The sequence below is a fragment of the Trachypithecus francoisi genome, unplaced genomic scaffold (genome assembly GCF_009764315.1).
Source record: "Trachypithecus francoisi isolate TF-2019V2 unplaced genomic scaffold, Tfra_2.0 Lachesis_group8, whole genome shotgun sequence".
NCBI lineage: Eukaryota > Metazoa > Chordata > Mammalia > Primates > Cercopithecidae > Trachypithecus > Trachypithecus francoisi.
Window position 1 is genome coordinate 6,878,607 of NW_022681473.1, and position 22,460 is coordinate 6,901,066.

A 22,460-nucleotide genomic window follows, 5' to 3' on the forward strand; every position below is an offset into this window, starting at 1 on the left:
AAAATTCAGTGATTTTTAGTGTATTCACTATGTTGTACAACCATTACCACTGTCTAATTCTGTAATATATTCATCACCCCAGAAAGAAAGCCTGTGCTTAATGGCAGTCAGTTCCAATTCCTTCCTGACAACCACTAATCTGCTTTCTGTTTATATGGATCTGTCTATTCTAAAATTTTCATTTTTTTTTTTTTTTTTTTTTGAGACGGAGTCTCGCTCTGTCGCCCAGGCTGGAGTGCAGTGGCCGGATCTCAGCTCACTGCAAGCTCCACCTCCGGGGTTTACGCCATTCTCCTGCCTCAGCCTCCCGAGTAGCTGGGACTACAGGCGCCCGCCACCTCGCCTGGCTAGTTTTTTTGTATTTTTTTTTACTAGAGACGGGGTTTCACCGTCTTAGCCAGGATGGTCTCGATCTCCTGACCTCGTGATCCGCCCATCTCGGCCTCCCAAAGTGCTGGGATTACAGGCTTGAGCCACTGCACCCAGCCAAATTTTCGTTTTTATAATTAATTTTTTAGAATTTTTGAGGCAGGGTCTCACTTTGTTGCCCAAGCTGGAGTGCCGTAGTACTTATTGCAGTCTTGGCCTCCTGGCTCAAGGGATCTCCTGCCTCAAGATTACAGGTGTACGTCACCACGCCTGGCTAATTTTTTATTTTTTGTAGAGAGGATCTCATTATGTTGCCCCCGTTGATCTCCTGGGCTTAAACAATCCTCCCACTTCCGACTCCCAAAGTGCTGGGATTACAGGCATGAGCCACCATACCCAGCCCTGAAAATTTCATATAAATGGAATCATTTTGTGTCTGCTTTCCTTCACTTAGCATAAGGTTTTCAAGGTTTATCCATCTTGTAGCATATAACCACTTCATTCCTTTTCATGGCTGAATAATATTCCATTATAGGGATATACCACATTTTGTTTATCCATTCATCTGTGAATAGACAGTTGGATTGCTTCCACTTTTTGGCTAACACTGTTATGAACATGTTTTTTATTATCCTGGGTATATACCAGGGAGTAGAACTGCTAGGTCATAGGGTAATTCTGTTTAGCTTTTTGAGAAACTGCCAAACTTCTTATAACTTCTTAAGCTTCTTTCTTAGAAACACAGAATTATTAATTTAAACTTTTCCACCAGGCACGGTGGCTCATGCCTGTAATCCCACCACTTTGGGAAGCCAAGGTGGGTGGATCACTTGAGGCCAGGAGTTTGAGGCATGAGAATCACTTGAACCTCGGAGGCAGAGGTTGTGGTGAACCGAGATCACACCACTGCACTCCAGTGTCCACTCTGTCCCTCCGACTCCCCCCGCAAAAAAAATTTAAACCTTTCTCTTTTCTCATATAGGTACTTTAAATTATAAACTTTCCTTTAAGTACTTCTTTAGCTGCACCACACATATTTTGATATTCTATGCCTTCATATGCTTCAGTTTGAAATATTTTCTCATTTGTGTTTTCTTCTTTAATTAGTTATACAGAAATATATCTATTTTTTGAGACAGAGTTTCACTCTTGTCGCCCAGGCTGGAGTGCAATGGCATGTTCTCAGCTCACTGCAACCTCCGCCTCTTGGGTTCAAGTGATTCTCCTGCCTCAGCCTCTTGAGTAGCTGGGACTACAGGTATGTGCCACCATGCCTGGCTAATTTCATTTTTTGTAGAAACAGGATCTCGCTATATTGCCCAGGCTGGTCTCAAACTCCTGGCCTCAAGCAATCCTCCCTCCTCGTCCTCCCAAAGTGCTGGGATTACAGGTGTGAGCCACCATACCTGGCCTAAAAAGAGATTCTTTAGAAATATATTCTTTAATTTCTAAACATTTGGGGATTTTCTAGATATGTTACTATTATTTGTCTCTAATTTAATTTCATTGTGATCAGATGATCAGAGAGTATATATTCTGTAAGGTTGTTCAGGGTTTTTTCTTTTTATTTTATTTTATTTTTTTTTTGTTGTTGTTGAGACGGAGTCTCGCTCTGTCGCCCAGGCTGGAGTGCAGTGGCCGGATCTCAGCTCACTGCAAGCTCCGCCTCCCGGGTTTACGCCATTCTCTCGCCTCAGCCTCCCGAGCAGCTGGGACTACAGGCGCCCGCCATCTCGCCCGGCTAATTTTTTGTATTTTTTTAGTAGAGACGGGGTTTCACCGTGTTAGCCAGGATGGTCTCGATCTCCTGACCTCGTGATCCGCCCGTCTCGGCCTCCCAAAGTGCTGGGATTACAGGCTTGAGCCACCGCGCCCGGCCTATTTTATTTTTTAATAGAGACAGGGTCTCACTCTTTAACCATGCTGGAGTGCAGTGGCACAATCATACTCACTGCAGCATCCAACTCCTTGGGCTCAATATTCCCACTTCAGTCTCCCAAGTAGCTGGGACTACAGGCACATGCTACCATGCTCAGCTAAGTATTTTACTTTTTATGGAGATGGGGTCTATCTATTTATTATGTTGCCTGGGTTGGTCTTGAACTTCTGACCTTAAGCAATAGATTTTAATCTTTAGAAGTATACTGAGACTTGGCCGGGCGCGGTGGCTGTTGCCCAGGCTGGAGTGCAGTGGTGCAATCTTGGCTCACTGCAACCTCTACCTCCCAAGTAGTTGGGATTACAGGCTCACTGCAACCTCCGCCTCCCAGGTTCAAGCAATTATCCTGCCTCAGCTTCCTGAGTCACTGGCATTACAGGTGCCCACCACCACACCTGGCTAATTTCTTTGTATATTTAGTAGAGATGGGGTTTCACCATGTTGGCCAGGCTGGTTTTGAACTCCTGACCTCAAGTGAGCTGCCCGCCTCAGCCTCCCGAAGTGCTGAGATTACAGGTGTTAGTCACTGCACCCGGCCTTTTTTGTATTTTTACTAGACACAGGGTTTCACCATGTTGGCAAGGGTGGTCTCAAACTCCTAGCCTCAAGTGAGCCACTCACCTCAACCTCCCAAATTGCTGGGATTACAGCCACTGCACCCAGCTGATTTTTCATATTTTTTTGTAGAGATGGTTTTTATTTTTATTTTATTTATTTTTTTTTTTTTTGAGACAGAGTCTCGCTCTGTGGCCCAGGCTGGAGTGCAGTGGCACCATCTTGGGTCACTGTAACCTCTGCCTTCCGGGTTCCAGCGATTCTCCTGCCTCAGCCTCCCAAGGAGCTGGGATTACAGGTGTGTGTCACCATGCCTAGCTAATTTTTGTATTTTTAGTAGAGACGGGGTTTTACCACGTTGGCCAGGCTGGTCTCAAACTCCTGACCTCAGGTGATCCGCCCACCTCAGCCTCCCAAAGTGCTGGGATTACAGGCACGAGCCACCGTGCTCAGCCAGAGATGGAGTTTTGAGGGAAGATCCTTTGAGCCTGGGAGCCCAGGAGGTTGAAGTGCAGTGAGCCGAGATCTCACCACTACACTCTGGCCTGGGTGAGAGTGAAACCTTGTCTCAAAAAAAGAAAAGAAAAGAAATAAAAATTGTAAGAGTAAGTATATTTGCTATTAAGTGGAAATGGATCATCATAAAGGTCTTTATCCTCATCGCCTTCATGTTGAGTAGGCCGAAGAAGAAGAATGGTTGGTCTTGCTATCTCAGGGGCAGCAGAGGCAAAAGAGGTGGAAGGGGAGGCGGGAGAGGCAGGCACACTCTGGTGTAACTTTATGGAAATACATTGTAACTTCTGTCTGACATTTTTGCTTTTTCATTTCTCTAAAAATGTTTCTATATAGCAGCAGTCCCAACCTTTTGGGCACCAGGGACTGGTTTTATGGAAGACCTTTTTCCCACAGATGGGGTTAAGGGGGTGGTTTTGGGAAGATTCAAGCACTTTATATTTATTGTGTGCTTTATTTCTATTATTATTACATTGTAACACACAATGAAATGATTATACAGCTCACCATAAGGTGGAATCAGTAGGAGCCCTGAGCTTGTTTTCTTGCAACTAGATGGTCCTTTCTGGGGTGATAGAAGACAGTGACAGATCACCAGGCATGAGATTCTCATAAGGAGCTGGCAACCCAGATCCCTCACACACACAGTTCACAATGGGGTTCGCTCTCCTATGATCTGACAAGAGGTGGTGCTTACATGGGAATGCAAGTGATGGGGAGCAGATGTAGATGCAGATGAAGCTTGTGTTTGCCTGCTCACCCATCACTCACCTCCTGCTGTGTGGCCTGGTGCCAGTGGCCTGGGGGTTGGGGACCCCTGCTATATGGAATTAATCCTTCTTCCACTGTTTGAGTGAGTTTCAGTGCCTGCATCGCAGAAGGGTCCATGTCATAAAAGATGTCAAAAGTGGTCTTGAATAATCAGAACCCTTCTCCTAGACTGTCTAATGTTAATTGTTTTCTGCCACTGCTGCTTCTACATCTTCTTCTTCATCTGGCACAGGTTCAGAAGCACTCATCTCTATCATGTCATCTTCTGTTAATTTGTCTTGGGTGGTGTCTCTTAAACTCTTCGATTCCCCTGAGATCCATATCAAGCCCTTCACCCCATCTTTTTTGCCATATCCACAACCTTTTTCATGATTTCCTTGCTTGGCTTTACCATCAATCCTGTGAAATCATGCATAACATCTGACGCAGTATTATCCAGTAGGAATGTATTGTTTCAGGCTTGACGGTTTTCATGGCTTTTTCCATAATAACGATGGCATCTTCAGTGGTATAATCCTTCCAGACTTTCACAATGTTCTATCAGGGTTCGCTTCCACAGAGTTGACAGTCCTTTCCATAGAGTACCATGTATATGTGTGATGAGTCTTTAAGGTCCCTATGATCCCCTGATCTAGAGGCTGAATTAGAGACAGTGTGTTTGGAGACAAGTAGACCAGTTTGACACCTTCGGTATTGAACTGATGGGGTTCAATGCCAAGGGCATTGTCCAGTAACAAGAGAATTTTAAAAGGCAAAACCAGGCCAGGTATGGTGGCTCTCCCCTGTAATCCCAGCACTTTGGGAGGCCAAGGCGGCCAGATCACTTGAGGTCAGGGGTCTGAGACCAGCCTGGCCAACGTGGTGAAACCCTGTCTCTACTAAAAATACAAAAATTAGCTGGGCATAGTGGTGCATGCCTGTAATCCCAGTTACTTAGGGAGGCTGAGGCAGGAAAATCACTTGAACCCAGGAGGCGGAGGCTGCAGTGAGCTGAGATCACGCTACTGCATTCCAGCCTGGGTGACAGAGTGGGACTCCATCTCAAAAAACAACAAAAAAAGGCAATCCCCTTACTGACAAGGTACGTCCTGACTTCAGGGACAAAGTATCAATGAAATCGATCCAGAAAAAGGGTTCTCGTCCAGGCTTTCTTGCTGTACAACCAAAAAATTGGCAGCTGGTGTTTTTCTTTCCCTTTGGCTTGGGGGTTAGCAGATTTATAGATAAGGGCAGCCTTCATAATAAACCTGACTGCATTCGCACAAAACAGTAGAGTTAGTTTATCTTTTCTTTCCTTAAATCCTACTGCTCACTTCTCTTTCTTACTAATAGAGGTCTTTTGTGGTTTTCTGTTTTCTTCTGCCTTAAAAACCTGTTCAGGTAGGTACTTTTCTCCTCTTCTTTCTTTCTTTTTTGAGACAAAGTCTCACTCCCATTGCCCAGGCTGGAGTACAGTGGCACAATCACAGCTCACTGTAGCCTCAACCTCCTGGACTCAGGTGATCCTCCCACCTCAGCCTCCTGAGTAGCTGGGACTACAGGCATTTGCCACCACGCCTGGTGAATTTTTTTTTTTTTTTTTTTAAGACAGAGTCTTGCTCTGTTGCCCAGGCTGGAGTGCAGTGGCACGATCTTAGCTCACTTAGCTCCGCCTCCCAGGTTCACGCCATTCTCCTGCCTCAGCCTCCCAAGTAGCTGGGACTACAGGCGCCCGCTACCACGCCCAGCTAATTTTTCGTATTTTCAGTAGAGATGGGGTTTCGCCATGTTGGCCAGGATAGTCTCCATCTCCTGACCTCGTGATCCGCCCACCTCGGCCTCCCAAAGTGCTGGGATTACAGGCATGAGCCACTGCAACTGGCGTTTTTTTTTTTTTTTTCTTGTTTTCAGTAGAGATGGAGTTTCACCATATTGCTCAGGCTGGTGTTGAACTCCTGAACTCAAGCAATCCACCCACCTTGGCCTCCCAAAATGCTGGGATTATAGGTGTGGGCCACCGCGCCGGGCCTCAATTATTTTTTTTTTTTTTTTTTTTTTGAGACGGAGTCTCGCTCTGTCGCCCAGGCTGGAGGGCAGTGGCCGGATCTCAGCTCACTGCAAGCTCCGCCTCCCGGGTTCACGCCATTCTCCTGCCTCAGCCTCCCGAGTAGCTGGGACTACAGGCGCCTGCCACCTCGCCCGGCTAGTTTTTTGTATTTTTTAGTAGAGACGGGGTTTCACCGTGTTAGCCAGGATGGTCTCGATCTCCTGACCTCGTGATCCGCCCATCTCGGCCTCCCAAAGTGCTGGGATTACAGGCTTGAGCCACCGCGCCCGGCCTTTTTTTCTTTTTTGAGACGGAGTCTCGCTCTGTCGCCCAGGCTGGAGTGCAGTGGCCGGATCTCAGCTCACTGCAAGCTCCGCCTCCCGGGTTTACGCCATTCTCCTGCCTCAGCCTCCCGAGTAGCTGGGACTACAGGCACCTGCCACCTCGCCTGGCTAGTTTTTTGTATTTTTTAGTAGAGACGGGGTTTCACCGTGTTAGCCAGGATGGTCTCGATCTCCTGACCTCGTGATCCGCCCATCTCGGCCTCCCAAAGTGCTGGGATTACAGGCTTGAGCCACCGCGCCCGGCCTTTTTTTCTTTTTTGAGACGGAGTCTCGCTCTGTCGCCCAGGCTGGAGTGCAGTGGCCGGATCTCAGCTCACTGCAAGCTCCGCCTCCCGGGTTTACGCCATTCTCCTGCCTCAGCCTCCCGAGTAGCTGGGACTACAGGCACCTGCCACCTCGCCTGGCTAGTTTTTTGTATTTTTTAGTAGAGACGGGGTTTCACCGTGTTAGCCAGGATGGTCTCGATCTCCTGACCTCGTGATCCGCCTGTCTCGGCCTCCCAAAGTGCTGGGATTACAGGCTTGAGCCACCGCGCCCGGCCTCCTCAATTATTTTCTTATTGGCATCTCAGAACTCATCTTTTGTCTCTTGGTAGGTAAAAGCTGCTTTTCCTGTTATCTTGACCTTTTTTTTTTTTTTTTTTTTTTTCTTTTGAGGCAGAATCTCACTCCCATCACTCAGGCTGGAGTGCAGTGGCACCAACACAGCTCACTGCAGCCTCGAACTCTGGGCTTAGGTGATTCTCCTACCTCAGCCTCCCAAGTAGCTGGGACTATAGGTGCATGCCACCATGCCTGACTAATTTTTAGTATTTTTAGTAGAAATAGGGTTTTGCCATGTTTCCCAGGCTAGTCTCAAACTTCTGGGCTCAAGCAGTCCTCCCATCTTGGCCCCCCAGAGTGCTAGGATTACAGGCATGAGTCACCACACCCAGCCTCTCTTGACATTTTTAAAGCCAAATCTCTTTCTAAAACTACCAAACCATCCTTTGATGGCATTAAATTCTCTAGCGTTAGATCCCTCACCTTCCTTTTGCTTTGTCATATAATGACTTTACTTTTTCTCAAATCACATTAGAGTCCACATGTACTCCTTTCGTACAGCAATCCTGCACCCACATAAAAGCTGCATTTTCAATATGACATAAAAAGGTATTTTGCAAAAAGTGCAAGATTTTCACACCTCCTGGTATAGCTTCACCGATTTCCTCTTTTTTTTTTTTTTTTTTTTTTTTACAATAATCCTTACACTGGATTCATCTATCTTGAAATAGTGGACAACCATAGGTACAGACCTCAATCTGTGGAACATATCAAGCAAAGCAGATTTTTCTTGAAATGTCATAACTTTTCTCCGCTTCCTGGAGTGCTCCCAGAATTAATAGTGGCACTTCACATGGGTCCTATGCCGAAATTCAAGGTGGCATTGCACGAGACAATGAAAACTCTATGAGAACTGCAAGAGATCACCTTTTTACTGAAATAGGCAAGTTACTAGAGGGCAAACTGCTCATGCAGAGATGATTAGTGTCACAGAATTTTAAGTGGATACTCGAAACAACTGAACTCAATGCAATAGCAACAGGAGGTGGTTATAAAATTATTACAGTAGTACAGTATGTACTAATTTTATGAAGTTATGATTTAATATGGCATCAAAATTTTTCTTTTTTTTTTTTTTTTGAGACAGGGTCTCCCTCTGTCACTTAGGCTGGAGTGCAGTGGCATGATCACAGGTCACTGCAATTTTGACGTGGGCTCAAGCGATTCTCTCACCTCAATCTCCCAAGTAACAGGGACTACAGGTGTGGACCACCATGCCCAGTTAATTTTTTCAACAATTTTTTTGTAGAGACAGGGTCTGGCTATGTTGCCCAGACTGTAGTGCAGTGGCATGATCACAGCTCACTGTAACCTCAAACTCCTGGGCTCAAGTGATCCTCCTGTCTCACCTTCCTGAGTAGCTAGGACAGTATGCACATGCCTCAAGTGATCCTCCCATCTTGGCCTCCCAAAGTGCTCTGATTACAGGTCTTGGCCACCTCATCCAGCCAATTTTAACTTCCTGTAATAGATTTATCTATATTTCATTATAGTAAGTGATAAAATAGACTTAGTATCTATATTTGGCGCATTCATGACATACCGAACTTTCTCTTAATTTTTCAATATTTCTAGGCTGTGTGGTTGGTTTGTACATTTTTCAAATTGTTGCCAATTTCTAAAAAAAAAAATCCAATGTATTTATTGAAAAAAACCTGGCTGGGCATGGTGGCTTATGCCTGTAATCCCAGCACTTTGGGAGGCCAAGGCAGGTGGATCACGAGGTCAGGAGTTCAAGACCAGCCTGGCCAAGATGGTGAAACCCCATCTTTACTAAAAATACAAAAAAATTAGCCAGGCGTGGTGGCAGGTGCTTGTAATCCCAGCTACTTGGGAGGCTGGGGCAGAGAATTGCCTGAACCCGGGAGGCAGAGGTTGCAGTGAGCCAAGATCACACCACTGCACTCTAGACTGGGTGACAGACCAAGATTCCGTCAAAAAAAAAAAAAAAAAAGGCCGGGCGCGGTGGCTCAAGCCTGTAATCCAGCACTTTGGGAGGCCGAGACGGGCGGATCACGAGGTCAGGAGATCGAGACCATCCTGGCTAATACGGTGAAACCCTGTCTCTACTTAAAAATACAAAAAACTAGCCGGGCGACGAGGCGGGCGCCTGTAGTCCCAGCTACTCGGGAGGCTGAGGCAGGAGAATGGCGTAAACCCGGAGGCGGAGCTTGCAGTGAGCTGAGATCCGGCCACTGCACTCCAGCCTGGGTGGCAGAGCAAGACTCCGTCTCAAAAAAAAAAAAAAAAAAAAAAAAAGAGCAAGAAAGAAGGAAAAAGAAAGAAAGGAGAAAGGAAAGGAGAGGAGAAGGAAAGGAGAGGAGAAAGGAAAGGAGCGGAGAAAGGAAAGGAAAGGAAAAAGGAAAGGAAAGGAGAAAGGAAAGAGAGGAGAGAGGAGAGGAGAAAGGAGAGGAGATGGGAGGGGAAGGGAGAGGAGAGGAGGGGAGAGGAGGGGAGGGAACAAACAAACTTGTGTGGATCCAGGCAGTTCAAACCCATGCTGTTCAAGGGTCAACTGTATATTTCTTTTAGATATTATATAGTTGGATCTTGATTTCTTTAAAGACAGTCTCACTCTGTCACCCAGGCTGCTTTTAGTTGGAATGGTAAATTGGAGTGTTTATATTGAAAGTAGTTATTAATATGGCTGGGCATAGGTCTACATTAGTTTGCTAGAGTTGTACTATGGTCTGAATGTGTCCCCAAAATTGATGTGTTGAAAGCTCAGTCCCCAACGCAATAATATTAGAAGGTGGGTTTTTTTTTTTTTTTTTTTTGAGATGGAGTCTTGCTCTGTCGCCCAGGCTGGAGTGCAGTGGCACGATCTCAGCTCCTTACAACCTGCATCTCCCAGGTTAAAGCAATTCTCCTGCTTCAGTCTCCTGAGTAGCTGGGATTACAGGTACGCACCACCACGCTTGGCTAATTTTTGTATTTTTAGTACAGACAGGGTTTCACTAAGTTGGCCAGGCTGGTCTTAACTCCTGATCCCAGGTGTTCTGACTGCCTCGGCCTCCTGAAGTGTTAGAATTACAGGTGTGAGCCACCATGCTCGGCCTAGAAGGTGGGGTCCTTTAAGACGTTTTTAAATCATGAAGACTCCGCCCTCATGAATGGATTAATATCACTATGAAGAGGGCTTGTGCAAGTGGGTTCACTCTCTCTTGCCTTCTGCTTTTCTGCCATGTGAAGACACAGAGTTCATTCTCTCTTGTTCTTCTGCCTTCTGCCATGTGAGGATGCAATCAGAAGACGTGGATGCTTTTGGAACTATGAGAGAATAAATTTCTGTTCTTTATAAATGATCCAGTCCCAGATATTCTGTTATAACATCACACAACAGACTAAGACAGGTTGCCATAACAAAGAACCACAGATTGGGTAGCTTAAACAACAGAAATTTATTTTCTCACAGTTCTGGGGGCTAGAAGTCTGAGATCAAGGTGTTGAGAGGGTTGATTCCTTTTGGGAGCCATGAGAAAAGGATCTGTTCTAGGTTCTGTTCTCTCCCCTCAGCTTATAGATGGCTGTCTCCACATCATCTTTCCTCTGTAGGTGTCTATGTCTGAATTTTCTCTTATGAGGACACCAGTCATAGAGGAGTAGGGTCCACCGTAAGACTTCATTTTAACCTAAAACCTCTGTAGGCCAGGTGCGGTGGCTCAAGCCGATAATCCCAGTACTCTGGGAGGCCGAGGCAGGTGGGTTATCTGGGGTGAGGAGTTCAAGACCAGCCTGGCCAACACGGCGAAACTCCATCTCTACTAAAAATACAAAATATCACCAGGTATGGTGGTATGTGCCTGTAGTCCCAGCTACTTGGGAGGTTGAGGCAGGAGAATCGCTTGAACCCAGGAGTCAGAGGGTACAGCGAGCCAAGATCGTGCCATTGCACTCCAGCCTGGGTGATAGAGCGGGACTCCATCCAAAAAAAAAAACAAAACACCTCTGTACAGATTCTATCTGTATGCCGAGTGGCTCATACCTGTAATCCCAGCACTACGGAAGGTGGGGGGGGCGGGGTGGCGGATCACGAGGTCATGAGCTCAAGACCAGCCTGGCCAACGCAATGAAACCCCGTCTTTACTAAAAATACAAAAATTAGCCAGGTGTAGTGGTCCATGCCTGCAACCCCAGCTACTCAGGAGGCTGAGGCAGGAGAATAGCTTGAACCCGGGAGGCAGAGGTTGCAGTGAGCCAAGACCACACCATTATACTCCAGCCTCAGTGACAGAGTGAGACTCCATCTCAAAAAAAAAAAAAAAAAATTCTGGCCGGGCACAGTGGCTCACGCCTGTAATCCCAACACTTTGGGAGGCTAAGGTGGGCGGATCATGAGGTCAGGAGATAGAGACCATCCTGGCTAACACTGTGAAACCCCGTCTCTACTAAAAAAAACAAAAAAATTAGCCGGGCGTGGTGGCGGGTGCCTGCAATCCCAGCTACTCGGGAGGCTGAGGCAGGAGAATGGCATGAACCCAGGAGGTGGAGCTTGCAGTGAGCCGAGATCACGCCACTGCACTTAAGCCTGGGCGACAGAGCAAGAAACCGTCTCAAAAAAAAAAAAAATTCTATCTGTAAATATGAGGAGGATTACTTGAGCCCATGAGTTTGAGGCAGTAGTATGCTATGGCTGTGCCTGTGAATAGCCACTGCACTCCAGCCTGGGCAACACAGCAAGACCCTGTCTCTAAAATTAAATAAATAAATAAATAAAAATTACAAACACAATGAAATAAATAAATTAGGCAAGGATTATTAACACTAAGGCCAATGGCTGATAGATTGTTGAGGAACAGCATATTCATATGGTCTCAACTTACCACCCAACAAGTTATTTATTTTTACATGTGGAAAAGAGTTCCCTCTCAATAGAGAGATCTAGCAAATACCATCTTAACCGAGTAAATAAACTTAGTATCGACTGGGCACAGTGGCTCGCGCCTGTAATCCTAACACTTTGGGAGCCCAAGGCAGGCAGATCACCTGAGGTTAGGGGTTCAAGACCAGCCTAGCCAACATGGCAAAACCCCGTCTCTACTAAAAATACAAAAATTAGCTGGGCATGGTGACGCATGCCTGTAATCCCAGCTACTAGGGAGGCTGAAGCAGGAGAATCACTTGAACCCAGGAGGCAGAGGCTGCAGTGAGTGGAAACCGTGCCACTGCACTCCAGCCTGGGTGACAGAGTGAAACTCTGCCTCAAAAGAAAAAATAAAAATAAAAAGTAAAATAAACTCAGTATCATCAATAATGGGATAAGGCAACATTACATGACTAAAGTAACGCAACAAATAGGAAGAACATGTTATACAATATCCTTAGTATTCTTGTAGTATTATGTAATACTCTTGCAAAAAGGCTTACTGTGAATCTAATTATAAAGAAACATTCGAAGAGACCCAAATTGAAGGATATCCTACAAGACAACTAGCTTGGATTCTTCAAAAACGTCAATGTCATGAAAAACAAAAAGACAGGAAGACCATTCTAAATTAAGAAAGAATCAAGAGACATGACAACCAAATACAATCAGTGATCCCTCATTCAATCCTGAATCAGATATTTTTTTAAAGTTGTAATGGAAAACATAGGGATATTTAGAGAAATGTAATTATGATCTGTAGTCTAGATAATAATATTGCATTTTTATTTCTTGGTCACTTTGTAAAACAGGTGGCAGTTTCTCAGAAAGTTAATGGAATTGCCATATTATCCAGCAATTCCACTCTTAGTATGTACCCTAAAGAATTGAAAGCAGTGACTCCAATACTAGTAAACCAATGTTCATGGCGGCATATTCACAACAGCCAAAGGCTAAAACATTCCAAATGTCTATCAGTAGATGAATGGATAAACAAAATGTGGTCTATCCATGTAAGAGAATATTATTCAGCCTTAAAAAAAGACTGAAATTCTGAACATGTGCTACAACATGGCTGAACCTTAAAAACATTATGCTCAGTGAAATAAGCCATACATCAAAGGATAAATAATGTGTGTCTCAACTTACGTGAGGTAACTAAAAGAGGCAAATTCACAGACAGAAAGTAAAACTGAGGTTACCGGGGGGAATGGGGAGCTATCATTCAGTGGGTACAGTTTCTGTTGGTGATGATGAAAAAGTTCTGGAAATGGATAGTGGTCACGGTTACACAACACTGTGAATGTACGTAATGCCACAACTATATACTTTAAAATAGCAAAATAGTAAATTTTATGTATATTTTACCACATTTTTATTTTTTGTTGTTTTTTAGAGACTGTGTCTCATTCTGTCATCCAGGCTGGAGTGCAGCGGTGCAGTCATGGCTCACTGCAGCCTCTCAAACTCTTGGGCTCAAGCCATCCTCTTGTCTCAGTCCCCTGAGTAGTTGGGACTATAGGCACACACCAGTATGCCCAGTTAAATTTTTTTTTTTTTTTTTTTTTGAGATGGAGTCCTGCTCTGTGGCCCAGGCTGGAGTGCAGTGACCAGATCTCAGCTCACTGCAAGCTCCGCCTCCCGGGTTTACACCATTCTCCTGCCTCAGCCTCCCGAGTAACTGGAACTACAGGTGCCCGCCATCTCGCCCGGCTAGTTTTTTGTATTTTTTTAGTAGAGACGGGGTTTCACCATGTTAGCCAGGATGCTCTCGATCTCCTGACCTCGTGATCCACCCATCTCGGCCTCCCAAAGTGCTGGGATTACAGGCTTGAGCCACTGCGCCCGGCCTTTTTTTTTTTTTTTTGAGATGGAATCTCTCTCTGTTGCCCAGGCTGGAGTGCAGTGGCACGATCTCGGCTCACTGCAACCTCTGCCTCCCAGGTTCAAGCGATTCTCCTGCCTCAGCCTCCCAAGTAGCTGGGATTACAAGTGCTCGCCACCACGCCAGGCTAATTTTTGTATTTTTAGTAGAGATGGGGTTGCACCATGTTGGCCAGGCTGGTCTCAAACTCCTGACCTCATGATCCACCCACCTCGGCCTCCCAAAGTGCTGGGATTACAGGTGTGAGCCACTGCGCCTGACATGACCAGTTAATTTTTAACTTTTTTTTTTTACAGATAGGGTCTCACTCTGTCGCTAAGGCTGGAGTGCAGTGGCAAGAACATTGCTCACTGTAGCCTCAGCCTCCTAGGCTCAAGTGCTCTTCCTGCCTTGGCCTCCCAAAGTGCTGGGATTATAGGCATGAGCTACCATCCCTGGCCTAATAATCACATTATCTTTTTTTTCTTCTTTTTTTTTTTTGAGACAGGGTCTCACTTTGTCACCCAGGCTGATTTTTAAATATTTTTGTAGAGATGGGAATCTCACTATGTTGTCCAGGCTAGTCTTGAATCCTGGCCTTAAGTGCTCCTCCCACCTTGGCCTCCCAAAGTGCTGGGATTACAGGCATGAGCCACCACACTCAGTCCCAGACATTTTTTTTTTTTTTTTTAAGAAAAGACTGGCCAGGTGCAGTGCCTCACGCCTTTAATCCCAGCACTTTGGGAGGCCAGGGCAGGCAGATCATGAGGTCAAGAGATCGAGACCATCCTGGCCAACGTGGTGAAACCCCATCTCTACTAAAAATACAAACATTAGCTGGGCGTGGGGTTGCGCACCTGTAGTCCCAGCTACTTGGGAGGCTGACGCAGGAGAATCACTTGAACCCAGAAGGTGGAGGATGCATGAGCCAAGATCCTACCACTACACTCCAGCCTGGTGACAGATTGAGACTCAGTCTCAACAAAAAAAGGAAAGGAGGCCGGGCGCGGTGGCTCAAGCCTGTCATCCCAGCACTTTGGGAGGCCGAGACGGGCGGATCACGAGGTCAGGAGATCGAGACCATCCTGACTAACACGGTGAAACCCCGTCTCTACTAAAAAATACAAAAAACTAGCCGGGCGAGGTGGCGGACGCCTGTAGTCCCAGCTACTCGGGAGGCTGAGGCAGGAGAATGGCGTGAACCCGGGAGGCGGAGCTTGCAGTGAGCTGAGATCCGGCCACTGCACTCCAGCCTGGGCGACAGAGCAAGACTCCGTCTCAAAAAAAAAAAAAAAAAAAAAAAAAAAAAAAGGAAAGGAAAAGATTGTAGTTATGCAGGATGATGTCCTTATTATGAGGAGATACAGACCAAAATATTTAGGGGTAAAGTGTCATAATGCCCGCAACTTACTTTCAGTTGGTCCAGGAAAAAAGAGAGAGAAAAGAAAGAAACATGGCAATAACAACTGGCGAATCTAGGTGTAGGTTACATAGCTGCTCACTGTACTATTATTTCAACTTCTCCGCACTGAAATGTTTCAAAATAAGAAGTGCTCAAAAAATATTTTTAAATGGAGAGATGAATGGTGGAAGGAACCCTCCCAGATAGAAAGATAAGCATGAGCAAAGGTGAAGAGGTAGAAAAAGTGTTTTTGAGAATCAGTTGGTAGTCTAGTGTGATGACAGTGAACGGTACATACTAGGATGTTCTGGGAGAGAAAGCCAGAAACGTAGGCTGCCATCAGATTGATAAAAGCCTTCAGCAAAAGCAAAGAGAGTCCGGGCCGGGGGCGGTGGCTCACGCCTGTAATCCCAGCACTTTGGGAGGCCAAGGCGGGCGGATCACAAGGTCAGGAGTTTGAGACCAGCCTGGCCAACATGGTGAAACCCTATTTTTACTAAAAGTACAAAAATCAGCCAGACACAGTGGCATGCGCCTGTAATCCTAGCTACTTGGGAGGCTGAGACAGGAGAATCGCTTGAACCCGGGAGATGGAAGTTGCAGTGAGCTGAAATCACGCCACTGCACTCCAGCCTGGATGACAGAGCAAGAATCTGTCTCAAAAAAAAAAAAAAAAGTAGTTCAAGTCTTTCCCTAACCTCCTCTCTTATCTGCGTCCTTTTTCCTTTTGAAGAGGAGAAAAATCAGAGGTATCTGCCCAGAAGCACAAGTCCTGCAGCATGCAGGCCAAGATGGGCACCCGTGGGAAGCTCAAGTGCAGATAGGCCATATGTGCCCCTGGGGTCAACAGCTGCTGCTTGCACTACCTAGAGGGAGGAGAGGAGGGAAAGAGGGAAAAGAGGAATGAACAGGGCTGAGCTGGAGGGTGAGGGTGAAGCTGCAGCAGGATGGTGGGGTGGGCAAGTGGGGACCACCTGTGGATCGTGCTGCATATAGGCCTTGCTCTACACAGTGCCACCCACCACAGGGATATTCGGGAGTAGGGGCGGGGGGATCTCTGCTTATCAGCTCAGGCATCCCATTAACCCCAAAATGATTCCATTGGTTGTCTCCAAACCACATACTCTAGGCCCCATGGCACTCAGCCTCCCTCCCAATTTCCCATTTCTGTGTTGAAAATAAGAGCTTCGGGTTGGCAGGAGTGAGGACATTCTGAGAAGGCAGAGTTCAGCCTGGCATAGGAACTTTTGGGATGATCAGATCTCAGATGGCGGATAGAGCTGGGGGAGGCATCTAGCTGAGCCACCAGGGAGAGTGGAGGGTGTGAAAAAGGTATCTCGAGGGCCATCAGAGGATGGGAGTCGGTCCACCAAACCAAGAGAGGAGCTGCACAGCAGTGTGCGCTGCCTGGGGAGACAGGCTGCTGCTGTTCTGGGCAAAGCAGGCCAGCTCCAAGCCTTCTCAGGCCATATGAAGATAAATTATGTAAGATGCATATAACCAGCTCCCTCTCCCCAGGGGCATCCTCCTTTACCCAAACCTGTCTCCCACCTCTGCCTCCATGGCTCTGGCTTGAGTTATGCCAGCAGGTGGGACCCTGCTTTAGCCTTTAGCCTGAGCCTTTACCTTCCCTGCCACACTCACCTTCCACCTTTACCTCTATGGCTCATTGAGCTGCTCTGCCAGGGGTGCCAATGAGATGGGGTCGCATAGGGTGTAGCATTACTATCCAGGCCAATCCCATCAGGCAAACTTTTGCTAACTTCTTTTGCCACCCAGCGGGGGAACAGTTTTCCTATTCCTGGTTCTCTAAGCCAGATACAGAATCCCCTAAAGTCTCACAGCTACCCAGGGTGCCTACCTGGGAGAAGGTGCACCTGGCAGAGTCAAGGGGAAGAGCACAAGCTCTCTGATGGGACCCGCTGCCCTGAGAACAAGTCAGCATGTACTGAGGGCATGAGAGAAACTCAGATCAAACATGTCCAATGACACGGAGAAGCTGTGCGGGGATAGGACACTGAGGAAAATGGGCAGGAAATTCTAGCTGAAATGGGAAAAAAGGAGAGTCTTGGTCTAGTTTCAGGTTAACCTAGGACCGTGTTCTCACTAGCAGACAGATGGCACCCTGTCAGTGATTATGGAGGCGGTGGAAAGATCACTGCTCTCAGTGGTATCATTTAGTTCTTTGACCTACAACCTAAGAAATCAGATCCCTCACATGGAAAAGTGAAAGTCACAATACAAGACCTTACAGCTGTTGAGATTAAATGAGATCACATGTAAGTGCCAGTGCTTAGTAAATTGTATAGGACCATAACGCCCTTGAAGTAGGCAGACAGAGGCCTCCATGGCAGGCACTGGGCTGTCATAACTTCTTACCAAGTACCAGGCCTGGAGCTACTCAGGCTTCACATGGCACTTAGCTATAAGGAAATCCTGATATACCCTGCAGGCCCTTACCTGTGGCCCCTGGAGCGGGAGTAAAGTGGGAAAGAAGGATGAAAAGGAAAAACTGTTCTCTGGAGAGGGAGCACAGGTTGCCAGAAGGATGGTGTAAAGGCTCACCTTGAGTTGCATCTCCAGGAGAAGGAGCATTTGTGGTCCCCAGATGTCCTCCAACATCCCATATCTAGGGACAAAAAAGACAGTCAGTTGCGCTCTATCCCGTCTGGTTGCATCTGCTTAATCTCTCCCCAGCTTCCTTTTTCTGAGGATGACTCCACCTTCTGAGCAACAGAAGATTCCAGTGGGAATCTAGACCTTGGATGAATTAAACAGGACTTGGGAGGATTTGCCCTGTCCTCAGGCCATTCTCCTTTCAATCTTTTCTACTTTTGCTATCCCAGCTCCTGAGGTCGTTCTCCCCTCCACAGGCCATTAAACACCTGTCTCGAAGGAGTCTCCTTCAAGGTTAGTTCCTAGTGCAGGTTCAGCCCTGGACAGAACTGGAAAAGGGCAGGGCCCTGGAAGTCAGCCTGAAGATGGTGTGCTGAAGCCAGCTTCCTTCCTGTGCAGCAGCGGCAGGTCTTAGCAATCTGCTGGCATGGTGGACACAGTTTCCTACTCCCAACTGGGTCACAGATGGGAGAGAAATCTCCCTAGGAAGAAGTAGGCCACAGAAAAAGAAAAGCCAAGAATGGACCCAAGAGTCAAGGGAGTGTCCGTCACTGGTCTGAGGACTGCTGCAGGGTCCTATGCTTCCGTTTCCTTCCCTCATGTGTCTTCACCTTAGTTCCAGGGAAACAGGCTCACAAACCCCCTATCCACTGATGAGACCTTGTTCCCTGGGCTCTCAGCTGGTACTGCACTAAAGATGCCAACAATATGGCCCTTGCCCCATAATCATCTGCCCATTCGCCTCTTTCCCCTAGAAGAATGGCTCTGAGACAGCATGTGAGTCTAATCAAAGAGCTTCAGGATAATATAGAGACCACAGCTCCATTCCTCTCCACAGGAAACTCGTAGCCCCTACTCATTGGCTAATATTTACCATGGCAACCATGTGCCAATCAGGGGAGGAAAACACTGACCAAAATCTAGTCCCTGCTTCCCAGAAGCTCACCATTTAATCAGGGCTACAGACAGCTCTCCTTCATGTATCTCAAGGTTATGGAATGGGTGCCCGGAATATCTTTTCCCTACTTCTTGGCAGATCTACATTGTTTACATGCTTTAGGAGTTTCAAATGCTGTCTTTTCGATTCTCTCATTACACAGTGTGACTCGGCAGCGATGTCTCCTGCCTCTGAATCTTCAGAGCAGTAACCTGGGCCTCTCTATGACACATCACTTTCTACTTGAATTTTATGTTTTTAATGCATAATTGATCTTCTCTACTAGACTGTATTTCCTGAGAGCAGAGAAAGTGTCTTATACATCTTCAAATCCCTCAGAGCACCCTGCACAGTTCCATGTACACAGTAGGTGCTCAAAAAATATTCATGGAAAGCCAAGCACTGTGGCTCACATCTGTAATCCCAGCATTTTTTTTTTTTTGAGACGGAGTCTTGCTCTGTTGCCCAGGCTGGAGTGCAGTGGCTGGATCTCAGCTCACTGCAAGCTCCGCCTCCCGGGTTCACGCCATTCTCATGCCTCAGCCTCCTGAGCAGCTGGGACTACAGGCGCCCGCCACCTCACCCGGCTAGTTTTTTTTGTATTTTTTAGTAGAGGCGGGGTTTCACCGTGTTAGCCAGGATGGCCTTGATCTCCTGACCTCGTGATCTGCCCGTCTCGGCCTCCCAAAGTGCTGGGATTACAGGCTTGAGCCACCGCGCCCGGCCAATCCCAGCATTTTGGGAGGCTGAGGTGAGCAGATTACCTGAGGTCAGGAGTTCAAGACCAGCCTGGTCAACATGGTGAAACCCCATCTCGACTAAAAATACAAAAATTAGCCAGGCATGGTGGTATGTGCCTGTAATTTCAGCTACTTGAGAGGCTGAGGCAGAAGAATCGCTTGAACCCAGGAGGCAGAGGGTGCAGTGAGCCGAGATCACACCACTGCCCTCCAGCCTGGAAGACAAAGTGAGACAAGATGTTTGTTGGACGAATGAAGGCTTGTTTGTGAAATTATTGGATGTTCCCAGATTTTTAAAATATATACTTTTTTTCATTAATTTAAAACTCCTTGTTACAATTTTCTCAATTAACACAAAGCTTGAACTCAATACAAGCAGCATAGAATTCTTATGCATTCCTTATAATCATGAAAGTAACCAGTCTTATGTAAATACATAATTCTATATTCAGCTGCTTTTGCATCATAACATGTAAGTACTCATATCCTCCAGGAATCTTAAGTATCTACCCTACTATGTGGCATTAAGGCTGCATCCTCCCTAAATGCTGTGTGGTAACGCTATAATTCAGCCTACAGCTGAAGGGAGGCAATACACTGGCCTTGAGCATCCAACCTTGGGTAAAAAGACTCAGGTTTCCCCATCAAAATCAGCCTACAAAACCATCCTGCCTAGCCAGGTGAGGTGGCTCACGCCTGTAATCCCAACACTTTGGGAGGCAGAGGTGGGCAGATCTCTTGAGGCCAGGAGTTTGAGACCAGCCTGGCCAACATGGGGTGAAACCCCATCTCCACCAAAAAATACAAAAATTAGCCGGGAGCAATGGCACACGCCTGTAGTCCCAGTTACTCAGCAGGCTGAGGCACGATAATCGCTTGAACCCAGGAGGAGGAGGGTGCAGTGAGCAGAGATCACACCACTGCACTCCAGCCTGGGTGACAGTGAGACTCTGTCTCAAAACAAACAAACGAACAAAAACCAAAAAACAAAAAACCGTCCTACCTAGGAGAATGAACTTGCCCAGAAATAAAGTGAATTCAAAAATTAAGAAAAGGTCTTATGGTGGCTAGGGACTGTTGTAGAAATTATCAGAAAGGATAGCTGGGACCTGGGATAGCACTTCCTCTATGCAGTCCCTGGGCTAAAAACTTACATGCGTCATCTCATTTAATCCTCAAAAACCGGAGGTAGTATTAACATTATCCCCAATCTTGCAAATGAAGCAGCTGAGTCTCAAGAGATGTAATAAGTTTGCCCAAAGTCACAAACCCAAGTTTCTCTGACTCTAGATCCCAAGCTGAGAGTCTTGCTCAGATCATCCCAGGTCCCTTTCTTTCTTCTTGCACTTGGGGTGCAATAAGGGGCAATGGAGCCAGCAGTGTGTAACATACTGCACCGTCGGAAGAGACGTTAGGGATCATCCGTTTCAGCCTCCTTATTTTACAGAAGAAGGAACTCGTAGGTCACACAGAGCCAGGGGCGGCTCTGCAACGGAGTCGCAATGGGCACTAGAATTCCAGTCCAAGCCCCATTTTACAGAGCGAGGGAACCGAAGCCCACAGGGCCTGGGGGCCTCCCGGGTTCCGAATCCACCAGCGGCTGAGCCAGATCCAGCCCCGGGCGCATTCACCGCCCTGTCTGATTCTACCTCCGCGTTCACCTGCGCCGCGAACCCTCCCCGTGGGGCTGCCAGCTCCCGGGAGTACCTGTCGGCCGCGCGAAGGCCCTCGGCTCGCGGTGACAAGACGCCGGCGCGGGCGAGCGGGCCTTCGCGGGCCACAGCCGGACCCCGGCATCGCGGACCCGGGTCGCCTCGCCAGCCCCACTCCTCAGAACGGCGAGGCCTCCGGAGCGTGTGCACGCCGGGACGCCCCAGATAATTTGGAAGCGCTGGTCCCGGAGGCAAGGCCGGCTTGGTCTCCTCTCCTCAATCCCCCTACGCCGCCCCCTGGACCTTCTGCAGACCGGGTCCCAGCCCCAGAATACCTCAGGAAAAAAACAACACCGCGCTTCGCTGAGTCAAGCGGCCGGGACTCTAGAAGGGGCGAAGTTCCCATGGCAACGAGGGAAACTATTTGCGCCTGCGCAGAGGCGCTAGGCACGCTGGGAAATGTGGTTTCCGGGTTGTCCCTGGAAGCTAAAGGAACGGACACAAGGTGGCGCGCGAACGTTGCGGTCGATGTGGCTAACCCGGGTCCCCAGCTCCCGGGCGTTGCGGGCGCAGGAGAGGCCGCGAAGGTCTGAAAGGCAGTTTCTCTGAGGCGTCTGGGATGCGGAGTGAAAAGAAGGCACAGTCTCTTCCGCGCGGTTGATTTTGCCGTTTGAAAACTTGGCCTAACGAGGGTCCGCCCTGTCTGGGGCGAGGGCGGCCGCTTCCGAGGCCCCGCCCCAGCCTGGGCTGAGCCGGGCGCGGCAGAGGGAGGACGCTCTGACGGTGGGAGCTGGATCCGGAGGGAAGCGCGCGGCGGTCGTGCTGCAAGGGTTCCAAGTCCGGTCTGGGCGACGCCTCGCGCTGCTGAGAGGCTTCTGTGCGGGTTGGGAGTTGAAAGCGGGCTCCGGGAGCAGCAGTCATCCTGATCCTCCCACCCGCGAGCTCCGAGCACTTCTAGATTCAGGTCCCGCCTTGGGCGGAACTGTGCAGTCAGTTGACTGCCCAGGAGCCACCTTCCCCACTGCCGAGTTAGGCTCTTGGAATGAGAATCTAGAAACCCAGGATCTGATTCCGGCTCTGTTAGAGACTAAGTAGTAACTTCTCTGAGCCTCAGTTTACTCATTTCTAGAAAATGATGGTACTGGGCCGGGTGCGGCAGCTCACGCCTGTAATCCCAGGACTTTGGGAGACCGAAGGGGGTGGAGCACCTGAGGTCAGGAGTTCGAGACCAGCCTGGCCAACATGGTGAGACCCCCCCCCCCCCCG

The 22,460-nt window shown here is 47.8% G+C and overlaps 1 protein-coding gene across 8 annotated transcripts in view; it reads right to left on the minus strand.

Annotated features, from left to right (window-relative positions):
* Positions 1 to 22,156, minus strand: part of RAD9A (RAD9 checkpoint clamp component A) — an 83,651-nt gene extending 61,495 nt beyond the window's left edge. For 4 of the 8 annotated variants that reach the window (XM_033205114.1, XM_033205113.1, XM_033205117.1 and 1 more), the window contains exon 1: positions 17,815 to 17,878. The gene's annotated coding sequence lies outside the window, so the exon portion shown is untranslated. Of the gene's footprint in view, positions 1 to 17,814; positions 17,879 to 21,249 lie in introns of those variants that run through there. The other 4 variants (XM_033205111.1, XM_033205109.1, XM_033205112.1 and 1 more) reach the window with 2 other exon arrangements.
* Between the last annotated feature and the right edge of the window lie 304 nt (positions 22,157 to 22,460).